This window comes from Lissotriton vulgaris, chromosome 9 (genome assembly GCF_964263255.1).
Source record: "Lissotriton vulgaris chromosome 9, aLisVul1.2, whole genome shotgun sequence".
NCBI lineage: Eukaryota > Metazoa > Chordata > Amphibia > Caudata > Salamandridae > Lissotriton > Lissotriton vulgaris.
Genome location: NC_141697.1, coordinates 417967092 through 417982407, shown reverse-complemented (window position 1 = coordinate 417982407; position 15316 = coordinate 417967092).

Sequence of the window (15316 nt, the reverse complement as noted above, 5' to 3'; positions counted from 1 at the left end):
TTAACTCTCGAGCTTACAAAGAGGCCATGACCAGCATGGGCATTGCATTGCCGTACTCTTCTCCCTTCCATCCTGAGGGAAATGCGGTAGTGAAAAGAAAAAAACGTGACATAAAGCAATCTATAACGGCAAGGGTATTAGGTTCGGGTGATGGGTGGGTCAAACATTTAATAAGTGTCCAACGTAGTCTTAATAACATGCCAAGAAATTCTCTAGGAGGTATCACTCCGTACGAACTATTGTTTGGTACTAGAATGATTATCCAGGATCTGGATCGTCAAACTTCAGTGGTGAAAGAAACAAGCACTGGCGTTGCCAATAGGTTTCGCATTTGGAAAGTTGGAGCTATTGGTTTTGTAAATGACATTTTATATTTATATATCGTTATTGGCATTGTCAATAACAATATATAAATATAAAATGTCATTTACAAAACCAATAGCTCCAACTTTCCAAATGCGAAACCTATTGGCAACGCCAGTGCTTGTTTTACAAGGCTGTCAGAGAGCAAGAGAAATGGAAATGCGCTCGGAAAACGTCCTTCGCTGATCGCGCTCCTTTGTTTCACAGCTGTGACTCGGACCTTCTGAGGATTCAGATGCGGAGATTAAAATGGGAATTTTTGCTTCACAGTTTTTTTTTTTATTGCTAGGTGGAGTCACGCGGTTGAGAATATTTTGGGTTTAAGAAAAGAAAGGCCCGAGAGCTTGCAGCAGGATTTGTTCACCGTGGAGCTTTGGCGAATGAGTGTTAAGAGAGGCACAGCGGAGAGCCTTTCCGGGGCAGCACCTGAAGGTTCAGGAGGGCAACTGGGGTCAGTTTCAGATTGTTCGTAAGTGTTCATGAAAACGAGCGGGAAAACCAAGAAGCCCTTCCTCAGATGACTACCAAGCTGTATCTCTGATAAAATAAATGTTGGGAATGTCTGCTCTGTCTTCATGAACCCCCCTGAGAATGAAAAACGGCGGCCAGCACATCTGTCCACCGGCATGCACAGCTCATAAGGATGATACAACTCGATAAAGCATCGACCTACTCCCGTGCATTTATCACAGTTACTTCCCTGAGACAGTCATTACCAAAGGATTGGCGCTATCCCCCAAATACGTGAGTTACAGGTGCAAATAAACAAGCCAGGAAGAATATGTGGTATTTTGCAAGTCATTGCATTTGAAATCTGTTCAACTGATGAACAGATGCTCTCAGCAGTTACAAGAGGAACCCTAGACTTGTGGTTCCAATGTCGGTGCTGATGCTCTGCAAGCAGCCTAAATAATGCTTGCGTGCTCGTCTGGAAGTCGCGTTCACCACGTCACCACAGTCGCATGGGGAGCTGAATGGATATCACACACGCTTGATCACTGGTAGCAACACATGAAGTGACATCACATGACACTTAACCCCACACTACAATCTTAATCCTCATCAAACTGCTCAGTTCTAGAATAAAAAACACTATCTGCAGTAAACCTAATAATAGCTTTGAGATCCTACAAAAGTAGATAAAAGTCAGACAGTTGTGACGTGGTGCACACTGATTGCATATGCAGCCTTTGCAACTGGTCAATGAAAGTCATGCCATCAGTTATAGTCCCTCAAAGGCCTTGTCATCCATTCGTGGCTAGTGACAGCGGGAGAGGAAGCCACAACTATAGGTATAAAATATCGCCCCTTCCATTATTGCTAGGGAGTGCAAGTGCAGACAACCTTCCAGTCATACAGTTGAAGACATACGACAATGGCATTGAAATTGCCCCATGACCCTTATATAACACCCATGCTCCAAGTACTAGCCCATGAGATACATCTGTTCTTCAATAAGGCGTTAAAGTGCCATAGCAGATAAAATAACTGAGCACAGGCAAAGATACTGCCAGGGAAATTAGTCACAGCCGTGGGCATCCTAGAAGCACCCCACGAGTCCGACATGCTAAACAAGGGGGTGCCACGTTGAAATGAAATGACTGTAACCGTGGCACATTTTCTTGATACCCACATTAAAAAAAGTACACAAAATGTATCTGAATGAATCATTAGATGTGGTAATTCATAAAATGTGGCATGGATTAAAAACTCATCAGCTAACATCCTTTCACCCATGCAATACTCTGCAGAAACTGCAGTATTCCTTACCCAGTTCAGACAGGCTGCCTATTTCAAAATACTATTGAAAATAACAACGTACTAGACTGACCCAGTAATGGGAGAATTCCCTTACGGTATTCTTAGAAGCCTAGTTATTCACACCAGGGCATCAGTTGGACGGTCCCACCAAATGTTCACTATTGGTTAAAGTTCAGGGCAGTCTCCTGGCAAACTAGATGAAGACAATAGCCCATGAAAAGATCCACCTTGTGGGGACATTCAGGACAAAGCATATCAGGGAGCAATCAACGGCCAAAATAAGGCAAGAAGCCATTTTTTGTGTATAGTGAGAAATCCTTTGGTGAACATCAGCACATTAAAGTTCATGAACACATGTGGGTTTGGAGTATATACCTCTAATAACACTTAAGTAAATAAGATGACCTGAAGTGACTGTCGAGAGAGGACACCTCACCCCAGATGACCAATGGACACATAAGCCCAAAAACCTGAATACTTCAAGCGCAGTTTCCCTAAAGGTTCCAAATGGTTTTCCAGAAGGCAGCCCACATGCCCTGGAGTGGAAGTATTGTTTACTACTCTCCCCCAGGAACACCGATAGTCCTCAGGGGCGAGAGTCCATTTTCCCTGATTCAGCTACAAACATACATGTAAGCACATCCCAAGGCAAGTGGACAGGGCAGAGGTGAGAACCCTTAATCAGAATGAACAACTCAACAATATATGACTGCTGACTGTAACCACCACCTCCATAGCTGGCAAAAGCTATAAGGGCCAACCTTTCTGAGTAAGGCACGAAGAGCTGCAGCAGTTCCTCTCCGATAAGCCCACAAGAAGATCTTGTGCAAAGGCAATGAAACTCTTTCAACGACAGACGCACATTCAGGCAAGACCAATGCATGCAATCTGGGGCTGGCCTTTTGTGAGGGTTTGGGAGGAATTTAGTGACTGCTATGTATTCAGTCTGCATATACATAATTATATATCTTTAATGTAGGCAGCAAGCAGAGGCTGCTCACTTGCTCCCACATCCGTTTTCGAACATAGCAGCTGTGCAGCTGTTTAGCACAGGAAAATGTTGATACATGGAGGAAGACTATGACCTGACAAAGCACAAGTTAAACCACTTTTAGCTGTTTCTTTTCCAAACTCTTCTACTGTACCAATAAAAAGGAATAAGCAAAACAAAAAGAGTTTTACTCTTCCAAGTCCAACTATCCAAACTTGCAGAGACCACCAAAGAAGATGAAACAATATTTATAATGTTAGAGCGATTTATCAGCAGGATTTTTTTTGTTTTGGTGCTGGAGTAGAGAAAGAATGTAGAAACAATGTATTAGACACCCCTCGGCCATGCACTTTTCTCCTGCTTATCGAAGATCGCTGTTTCTATGAAATAACAGTCCGCCCACAGGCGATATATGAATCTTTAAAATAAATGCTTCTTATTTTTGGCCCTTTATTGATTACATTGTGTTTTTATGTGTGTATGCTCTGCAGAATGGCATGCTGTGGAACAAGGTTCCGATTCACATTGTTGTCACAGGCTGCCCTTTAAATGACTATGCAAAAGAAGAAATTTTATATGATGGCATTTCATGCTACATCACATTATGCTCAAGCGCTTCGAAGGTTTAATGGCTAGTGACAGAGCAAGGGTGGCATGGGGCATAATGCATAGAAGGCAAATGGACCCCATCATATGATTGTGGTGCAGTGGGACTCTCGGAGCCCTGGGCCCCAGCCTCTCTACCTGCTAGGCCACTGATATATATGTCCCTACGTTTAGCGCTAGGAAGGCCCACCATGATGATGTCACGTTTGTTCTCAGATGATTCACACCCATGCTTTGTCTCGCCATACTCTCTTTAAAGTACCTTTACAGCACTTGCTGCACTAACTGAAAAGCGATAGAAATACCTGCCCACAGCACTAACATCATGTCTCTGATGCATGAGTTGAATTTACCGAGTGTGTTAACACATAGTCACGAGCATTGTAATATCTGTGAGAAACCATATCTGCGACCCAGCCAATTCTAATAGCAAGTTGAAGCATGCAAACCAGGCGCGCCCCCCATCATTGTGCATCAGTGGCGTCTCATTACATGTCTCTTAGACGCCTTCCTTTGACCTTCGACTACACACGGGGACGAAGCCACAGGAGCCAACACCGCCTGGACTGGGTACAAATTGGCCAACTGAGGCCGCACACTGACATGGTCCTTTCTTTCCAGTTACAATTCGTTCTGATCTCAAATGCTTCAGAAGGATGACAAGCAGATTGTCTCTTTGGTATCGTGAAACTGTGACCCAGAGGTCTTTCGGATTCTTCTGCAGACAACTGAACGGTATTTATGGCTGATTGTAAAGCATGTGATAAGAGGGAGAGAGGTTCGTGAAAGTCAGCACTCAAAATGTGCTTGCACAGGAGCTATGCCATGCATCTGAGGGCTGTATCAGTGCGTGCAGCCAAACAGGGACCACCAACACACAAGAAGATGAGATGTAAACTCCATTCTGTTCATGAATGACCTTGCAAACACCACCAGCACAGGCAGCAACAAATACAACGTGTAGGGCCCGCTAAAACAGATTTTTCACTTTCGAAATTGAAAGATAGCATTTGTTAGAGAATCATCCCCACATGCATGCGCCATAATCACTCTGTACCATGCGTGGGCACTCATTAGCTGCGAGCAGTGGCACGGTGACAAATGTAGCAGAGCGCCTCTAAGAACTCTTTTACTGGCCATCTGTAAAAAGAAGGCATGCCGCCATTAAACGCACACAGCTGTAAATATATACAAACCCCAAGAAGCAAATGACAAAAAATGACTAAACTTTCAGCTCAAACAAATCACAATGTTTAATGCATGCCGCTGCCGCGCGGAGCAGCTCTGATCTTTGCAGAGAGGACTCGGGCGATAGGGAAGGCTGGCCCAGAAACGCCTCGTGCACAGGCGCAGGGGATATGAAAGATCCCGCGCTCCTCGCGCCCCATAGAAACTTTCTTGCAGACGTTTGATTGCGCATGTTGAAAGACTGACACAAAAATTGGCGGGCCGGGTCAGGATAGATGACAACACAGCAGCCCAAAAAATGACGGCGTCGAGGAAAACGAAGAGTCTGAGCAGCGCCATTAAAACAGCAGCCCGGAAAATGACGGCGTCGAGGAAAACGAAGAGTCTGAGCAGCGCCATTAAATCCAGGGAAAATGCTGATCTAAATGAAATAATGCTAAGCCAAAAAATAAATAAATACAATGAATACCTGAAACCGAATACACGGCCGCCCGTCAAATATAGTTAGTGGGAAAAGGAAACATTGTGAACTGGTAGCATGCCGGAGGGAAGCCGGATGGGGGCGGGAGAGCCTGGTGGGGGGGCGGGAATGCGAGTGAGGGGAGGAGAAGTGTGGCAGGCGATTAGGGAGATGCGCGTGCTTGTGTGGTCACGTGACCCGCTTTTGTGGTCACGTGACTCACATGCACTGTGAAGAAACCGCAGTGGTTTGACGAGTCGATCAAGCACTTGAATTTTCGCCTATTACATTCGTAAGCGAATGATAATAGGCGAAACCTAAAAACCTTTGATATTAAAGATCGTTTGGCTGTTTTACAGGACTTGAATGAAACAAGAAAGAGTCTAAGTAACATAAAGTTTAAGCCAACAACCACTGAAAAACCACCTGTCCCAGCAAGACCTGTCTGGATTCCGAAGATTGGGGATCTGGTCAGAGAAAAGATCGCGGTAAAGAAGGAATTTGGGCCTTCTTACAGAAAAGCAGTACCTGTCTTAGCTGTCAGCGGAACAAGATCAGTAGTACTACCGCCACTTGCTGGTAAAAAGGAAAACAGAATTGTTTCCATTGATCTGGTGAAACCACAAACATGTGGCCGATAATAAATAGCAGGCCCAGTGGACTACCAAGAAATAGCGGAAGACCAAACTTTGCTACAATCCAAAAGGTTCAAACTGAGAGACTAGTCACATTCGATAAACCTGCAGTAAATAACAAGGGACTATGCAACAAAGCCATGGAACTTGTGCTTCTTGAAACCCAAATTGCAACAATTCGTGATGATACACCAATCTACAACGATGTAGCATCAGACTGTACAAATGTAACAAAAGAAAATGCAAAGATCAATGGAAATCCGGAAGCAATCCCACCAATTGACAGAACTGCATCTGGCTATTTTATCAACTTCGATGACTTTTCCGATGATCCAAGTGAACATGGAGACAAGCCAGCAACAAAAACCTTCAAAGAAAAAATAACCAAGCTTTTTCACCAACTAAAAGAAACATATCTGATTTCACCATGGATTGAATTTTGGACTGTGTTAGGTGTACTTTTCCTCCTGCTTTGGCTCATCATGATTTATACTTGGGTAGATTCAATGATGGAAAATATAGTACAATGGACACAGCAAGTCAGAACATCAACTTGGTCCTAAAGTCTCACAGGTCCTCTCACATCGAGAAAAGAGAACTATCATCAGTGAACATCACTGCCAACCGAATACCTGGTGGTATAGCATGGCACAAAACTGACTATGATATTTATGGCCAGATTGAGCTCTTAAAGTATCCACACCAATTTAAGGTTTCCTTAAGTGACTTTGTGATACCAAGTTCCTTCTCTGATGATTGGAATTTTGAAAATATTAATAATATGATGTCAGATTTAGTAATGTCAGCTAAATTCACAGAACATGATTATTTACAGGGTTCATCAAACTATGAAGAATTATACTGTTACAATCACTATGGTCACCACTATTTGCATAAATCTGCACAACCTAGAAATGTTTTTAATTACAATCAATAGGAACATTGTCCAATTCCGCCAAAAGGCAGCTCGAAGACATTCTATGACAAATTTCCATACTTCTCAGGGTTTAACAATAGTGATCCAGAAGCGTTTTATTTTAAAATGTTAAACAAAACAGGAATGAAAACAATGTTGACAAATACTAAATTGATTTATTCTGAAAAATTTTATGACAAAATGTCTACATTTGGTTTTGAGTTCTGGAAAAATAACATCGAAACAAAAACCATCTGGGGTACAAAAGACTGGCAGGTACAAAGTCTAGAATCATTATTTAGTGCCTGCATGATCCCAGAACAAATAATATTCCTGAATGATACCATTCAACAAACTACTTGTCTTGGTTTAGTTAAGATAAAAGACTTAAATAAACCGCCTATTCCAAAGCCCATACCTGATAGTAATAGTACTGCGGATGTGGAAATAGACGCATCCCATATTTTTCACCAAAACAGAACAAATCCTGATTGGAAAAAATGGTTGATCTGGCCCACAGACACAAACAACTGTCAAGATGGATTCCTGAACAAAAAACAGGGGTTAAAAATGACCAGGCCAGACCCAAGATATTCCCAGAGACAACATCCATGGATAGTTACAACATACAGTGTAGGGAAATTATGCCTTGAGTGGCTACAGAAATCCACACTGGCTGAAATTAAGCAACACTTGACTTTACTTAAAGAAGGTGCTGACTTGCGAGATTTCATAATGGGACCTCGCAAGCTGCCTCAAAAACGTTTCATAGCGGCCGGTATATATGCTGCATACAACGAAGCTTAGAAAGTAATGCAAATTGAAACAGCAGAAAAAATACGAGAAATTGATCGTATAAATCTGGAAAAATCACTTTCTGTTGTGGACAATGTGTTAACGACTCTGTCTTCCAGAATATATTCACTGGACAGTATTGTATCATCTGCCTTTGATATAATAGAGCAAGACTTACTAATGTTACAACATGGTCAGTCCCAATTGCGTTCTATGTACAGCTTGGCTGGACGTTGCAAAACCTACATTCAGGCTACGTGCCATGGCGTCTAATCAACATAACGTCATTATTTTCTATCTTTAACCTTACTGATAAACAAATCAGTTTGGCACAAAAAGGAGCAGATTATACGATTCTGAGCATTGAAAAACTTGAGAGATTACCATTGACAATGTCAGAGAGACCTGTCATTGAATGGATAATACACAGAACCATTACAATTCCGATAACAACTTTCCAGTTTAAATATTGCCAAGAATATATACCAGCAGGCCAGTATGAAAGGTTGAGTAAAGGATACATCAAATCAACCTGGGATTTACCTTACACACACAAATGTTATAGTGAAGGGAAAAAGGAGGTATTCCTTAGTGGCAATAATTGTAAAAAATCACTAAGCGGTACACTTCTGTGTCAAGGTATTAACGTGCATGGAGCTTGCGAAGGGTCTTCAAATAACCTTTCATGTCACCTGCAAGGCACTCCTGCAAAACAGATAGAGCCATTCTTGAGACTACTTTCCAACCAAAGCTACGTTTTAGAGAATGCTATGTCGTAACTGTAACTTCCAGGGTCGTTTGCTGTATGCAAGTATTGTATCCAAACAGCAATCCAGACATGGAGGCGGCAATATGGCCTTATGTGAATATCTCTTCTATTCGAATTGATACTTCAAGCAGAATGAACAGACTACTGTGCCACTGACGTCGTCCAAAGAAACATATGATCTACGAGTTGCAAGGACGACATCAGAGATACATGCCCTTTTATCAACAAACTGCCCCGTGCATTTCGTAGAAATGTTAAGTCAAATCTTAAACCTGTCTGATACCAGTGGCATCGCACATGTATTTAAGACAGTTTTTTCGGGACTGTTAGCACCCTTTGAAACAGTTCTGGGCATCTTCACGAATTTTGTCCATTCTGTCTTTGGCGGCCTACCTTTACTTTTGGGACTCGTGGCAGGAATTTAATTTTTATTCCTTCTGCTCCGATATGGCAAGCCAATCCACAGACAAGACTCCAGCAACAATAGAAGAAACGATCCTAGCAATACAATACCGAGACCATATCACTAAGGTCCTCGGATTGGCCCGGGTAAGAGATCTGAGTACAACCTGGTTTCTTTCATTCAGACCAATCTGGCAGGATTGCATCTTACCTGTGCTTCGATGTCTGCTATGCGGAGAAGAATGCGTGTTGGACGTCTGTCTTACACTACCATCAGCAGTACCAATGGATATCGATACTTTGCTTTGTCCTGTAACGACTCATGCAACGTGTTGTCCCCAGCGGCTACCTATTCTGATGACGGCATTCGTTGAGACTTCACCATTACGAGTAGGTGGCGGTGAAGTACGAGAGTAAAGCAGCACCAAACAGGTACGACCTTCTGTCAGCATTGCTGATCCAAACATCGATGATAGCAATCACGCACAGAACTGCACAGTTTCAGTATTTTCAAACTTGGTCGAACTTTCACCTGATGTCGTAGACCAATTTTTTGCAAGCCTGTCTGATATGATGTTCTCCCCTGAACAACGAGAATAACTTTTAAAAACAACAAGCACACAGCGTTCCCTGAACTCTGAATTTGGCCTTCAGTTCTGTTAAACAAAGCAACTGAAAACTTTTGGACCTATTTCTTCCCCTGAAAGCAAAATTATTTTTCTTTCACATCAAAAATATTTACTATTCTTTTCGGCACATGGTACTCTGCTTAAAGTAGAACTATTCATAGTGAACAGAGCTTCTATTTTTAGGGACGTTAGAGACAATATTTACCTCAGCCTCTAGCACATGTACAATATCGTATAAATATGTGATGAAATGGTCTTAACCTTCTCTTCTGTATACAGAGCCATTTCATGTGTAATTTCACAATTCATTCAGCTGATATATATATGCATTTAACTGAATGATAACTAACCCTGGTCGTAGTGGGCGTAGTGGGGCTTCGCGGAGCTACGTGAAGTGGGCGAGAAAATACGCCCACCTCCGCACTCCGCGTAGCCCCACTACGCACCGCAGGCCTCCCTACCGCCCGCGCATGCGCATTAGTACACAAGATGGCAGCAATGAAGAAAGCGAGCCCCGGGGACGCGGCGGGCAGCGGCGGGCAAGGTAAGTGCCTTTTAATTCTTTTACACGTTTAATTTAAAGTATTTAGGGAGGGCGGGAGGGAGGCGGGTGGCGGCCAGCTACGCTCCGTCTGCGGAGCGTGCGTAGTGCCGAATTCTACGCCTGCTACGCAAAATGCGTAGAAGCCGGCACTACGCACACTCCGTGCACGGAGCGTAGCTGCCCGCCCACCCTTAATGATAACCCTGCTTGAAAAGCGTACAGTACTAATACTCATTTTTCGAGTATAAACCATACACCATTTCAAATGCAATTAGGTATTTTGGGGTGGGTTGGAAAACACACATGCATTGTTATATGTTTATATTGCTTATTATTTAGTAATGATGGACATTAATACGTGGAGTGGGTGTTGTATTTCTATCTAGGACCCTAATTCGATATTCCCAATTTATGCCCTTATGTGGTTATAACTAATAATATCCTTATAAAGGCATGAGAATCATATCCATATTTAGTAATAGCCCATGCAAAACACGGCAAGGCTACTCCCATAGACTCCGAGAAAGCACAACGCGTTCTTTAAACAAACCAAGCCTCCAGCAGCCCGGGAAAACCCCCTGCTTTTGTTTTGATTTGCACAAGAACTCCTAGAGTCCAGAAAGAGCTGTTAGTTCTTAGTGACGTCTTATGTCCAACCTTACGTCAAACCCGGCACCTTTCAGGTATAAATATACCAACGTTGCCTTAAGCAAACACACGGTGGTTGGGAGCAGAGCGACGTTCTACTTGCCCGGGAGCCCAGCTGTTATGAGAGCCGCGGAAACCACCCCTCCCCTTGACGCACTGAGAGAGACGCTGTCTTTTTCTCCAGCCGAGAAAATACAGCTCCGGTATTCCCAAGTCACCCTCGCGGGTTGCTGGGAGATCGAGTCCTGAGAAGCGAGATACAAGACCTCCTTCATTCTATAACCAAGGTACGGAGCTGATTAAAACCTTAGAGAGAATTCTTGATTCCGATACTTGGAAAAAACTTAACTTAACTTAAAAACTGCAACTTACTCACTCCTTCCCACGTGTTAGGCTTAGGTCAGGTACACCGGGGAGATCGTCCAGGGTGAGCGTCATGTTGGATTGGTAGAGAGAGGTGAGTTCGGTGGTTGGGAGGTGCTCCGTCGTGCTCTGGAGTAGCGTGCTTAGCGGTTCTTCTAGGTTAGCCCGAGGGACTTGAGCTTTGTTCTTGATCCATTTGGGAGGGGCCAATTTAGGGGATGAGTTAGGGCCGGTTGGTTGATATGGAAAAGAATGATGTAGTGATCTGACCAGTCCACGGGTATGATATAGTCAATAATGATTGTGTTTCTATCCGATCGTTTTCTAGCAAGAGGCTGTTAAGAGATTGAATGAGCAGATTTTTTGTTTCATTCCATCTTATATTGAGGTCGCCCAGAATTATGCTGTTGGCGTTGCTGAGAGCGCAGTGGGTGATCAGGTCAGAGAGGTGCACTCCGAATTCGTTAGCGTTGCCTGGTGGGTGGTACAGGAGATGGCAAAGTAGCGATCTGTTCGAGCATGATTTGATGTTGACTGCAGAGCCCTATTAGGCTCAGTTTTGCCCTCACCTTCAGGATGAAAAAAAACTTAACACTGCAACAGTACAACCAACATTTACTGCCTTTGATGTAACTTCAAAGAGATTGGTTATAGTTCTTTCGCCGACTCATCATTTCAGGACTGATGCATTTTCAATATCCTGAACAAAGAAGCCATAATTGTTGCTTGTTTATTTTATACAATTAACAATGTTTGGCAAAGCCATTAGCTCTGGCTTGTTGTTGGTGTAATGTTACTTTTTGTATTATATATCTGGATGTAATGACAGAAGCAGCAAAATACCAGTCTGGCAGCACACTATGCCAAGCACAGATTTTCTCCTTACTTTTTAGGCCATGCCCTAATTACATCAGCCATGCTCCTTTGAGAGACACCGCTGTTTTTTCATCCCACTTAAAGCCCTGCTGGTTAGTCCTTAGTAAAGTGCACTGTGTGTGCCTAGGGCCTGTAAATCAAATGCTACTACTGGGCTTGCACCACTGGTTGTGCCACCTACCTGAGTAGCCCTGTAAAGGTGTCTCTGACCTGCCACAGCAGTGTCTGCATGCTCAGTTGTTAACTGGCATGCTAACCTGGCAAGTGCACTTACTTGCCATGCCCTAACCTTCCCTTTTCCTACATGTAAGGCACCCCCAGCGTACCCCAATAGGGAGGGTACAGTGTATGGGAAAGGTAGGACATGTTCTTGTGTGTTTTACATGTCCTGATAGTGAATACTGTATTTTTCATTTTTCACTATTGAAAGGCTGTCTGTCCTGTAGGGTAACATGGAAGCTGCTTTGTAACATCTTACGAGTATAACTTTACACTGGGACAAGATAGAGATTTGTAGTTTAGGCTCTCTGAACTCACAATTTAATAACACCTCTTTTAGTAAAGGTGGTTTTTAAATTGTGTGTTTGAAAATGCCACTTTCAGAAAGTGGGAATTTTCTTGTTTAACCATCTTGTGTGCCTCTGCCGGTTTGTGTATTTGCCATCTGGTTTTGGGGTGACAGGAGCTGGGGATGTGCATTCACGCTAGACAGTCACAAAGGGGATTGAGGTGTGCCATGCCTTTCCTGGGTGACTCATAGCCAGCCTTAATAGACCTTTCTGCATTTAGAGTGGTGGTAGGAGTTTTCACTTGCACCTGAATAGGCTGTGTCTGTTCTGCACAAGGCTATCTCCATCTCCTGTAGTAAAGCTGGAACAGAGAGGACAGAATTGGTTTCTACTGAGCTCAGAGACCCTTGCAACAAAGACTACAAAGAGAAAATGGGGTATAATTAATAGGCCTAAAACTCAAGACCTTTAGATCACTTCTGGAATCAATGGCAACTCCTGCCAAGGACAAGATCTGAAGAGGTGTGAGGAGGCGAACTGCCCCTTTGCTGTGTGTTGCCTTGTTGGGTTGGCCTGCAGTTGCTGCTTCTGCCAAGGAGAGGACAAACACTGGAACTTTGCTGTGAACCTGCTTGTGAGGAATCTCCAAGGGCTTGTACGTGCCTGCCTCCTGTCCTGAAGTCCCAGGGACACAAAGACTTCACCACCAGCTTCCTTGAATTCCACTGCTGAGAGTTCTCCTGCCAGGAGGTGCCTAATCCAGTTCTGGGCCTCTGGAGGTTGTTTCTGTTGCTGGGAACTAAAAAATCTTGAAGAAACCAAGGAAATGGATGCATCGCCCTTCCAGCACCTGTTTTTCTGATACAGCACCGGCGAGCGGGAGAAATTTCTATACTCCACTGCCAAGCGGCCAAAGTATCGACACAGCGCCGGCCAGCGGCTGAAAAATCCACTGCACTCCGAGTCCTGTGCATCGATCTTCGAAGTCTGAGATCACCGCACCGGCTCCAAAACAGGCCCTGCTGTGCGGCTGAAAGAATCCACACATCGTGAGACAGCGGCTGAAGAAGCTGACACAGCACCTGTTTGCCATCGCCACATCGACCTCCGGCACATCCCAGATTTCCATGCATCGCACCTGTGCAGCAAGTTTTCTAATGCATCAGCCACAGACCAAAACCATCTCAGAATTGGCGCATCACTTCCCCCTACAGCCTGGATTCGATGCACCACTTCTCCTGCGTGCAGCAGAGCTGTTGCATCGCCTCCCCAAAGACTCAGGAACTGACGCATCACTGTGTTTTCTGACGCTTTCCTTTTCTACGATTGTTTGGCCTTGTGAATTTTGAAATGCTTTGTGTAAAAATCGCGCATCCCTAGTTTTCTATTGACAGAATTGCTTGAAACCTTTTAAAAGTCATATTTTGAATGTTGTATGTTGGATTTGTGTCATTTTGGTCTTGTTTGGTTTAGATAAAGATACTTTATTTTTCTAAACTGATGTGGTATCCATTTGTAGTGTTTGCACTGTGTTACTGTGTGTCTGAGTGCAAATACATTTACACATTCCTTTGGGAGAAGGCTGTCTGCTCGTGCCAGACTACAAAGGGGGTGAACAGGGGATATGTAAAGTGTGTAACTCCCTTACCCTTACTAGAAACAAGGGTCCCTACTTGGACAAGGTGCGTACCTCTGGCAACTAGAGACCCTCATTTCTAACACTCAGAGAAAATAATTGAGTATTAAACTGTATCAAATGATTCTCAAAGTTAAGTATGAGCACACTATCTCTCCCTACACTGCATTAAAGGGACAAGCCTAAACTGAGAAGCATTGGATAAAGGTGAAATTAGAAAAGTGCCAGCTTTCGGAGTCTTCAGTAGAAGGCACTCCAACCATGGGTCATGTAGCATAAAGCCACACAAGCAGAAGCATAGATCTGCACCCGTGAAGTCCTAAGATGTCTATCTTAACCCTCACTAAGTTACAGCATAAAATATTAGTTACATTCAAGGTAGACAATCCCACATGAGTTTTTGCAGTACTTTTCCATGGTTCTGGCACACATTAGATACTAGAACTACCTTTCCCACATCGATAAGCTGCAACTTAATTCATTCTTGGTCATTCTTCTCCTCCTCCATGAGAACTCGCCTCCTTGTTCGTTATCACGTTTCTCCTTGCCAAACTTCGTCTTCTCATACCTTGCTATCTAATGAAAACAAAACCTTTCTATGCTAATTAATGAGGTTTATCCACACCTGCAGTGGAAACAAAACTACAAATAAATACATTCTACGTTGAAGGTTAAATACAAATTACATGCTAGGTTTTAAACATGAGCTTGAACAGAATAGTTCTCAAGACCCAAACTCGTGTCAATGTAGCAGTGCACAGGTTACAAATACATGCACATTTCTATACAAATAACAAATGAATAAACTGCAAAGAATTACGAAGATGTCCTTTCAGGCGTACCAACATGCATATCATTTCTTGTTACACATACTAATGTTTAAACATTAGTCCACACATACACATTCTGTTTATTAACTTCACAATGAGACACATCTAAACCAATGGTGGAGGAGAGTCGCCCCACTGCCTGGTGCAGAGCCAGCAAACGAACAATAAAATGATGCTCTAGCATAGTTTTATTTTTTGTTTGCCAACTTGAGCATGGAGGGGCGAGTGGAGGAGGAGTGCTTGTGCACTCCCTAAGTTCTCATGTGTGTTTGGCCAGCCGTCTCATGCTGACCAAAAATACACATGCGCACTTAGGTTTCTCCATCAGCCAGTCTAGAGAAACGCCCACAGACTCCGCTCCTCAGACCAATCCCTGCACTATTCTGTAGCATAGG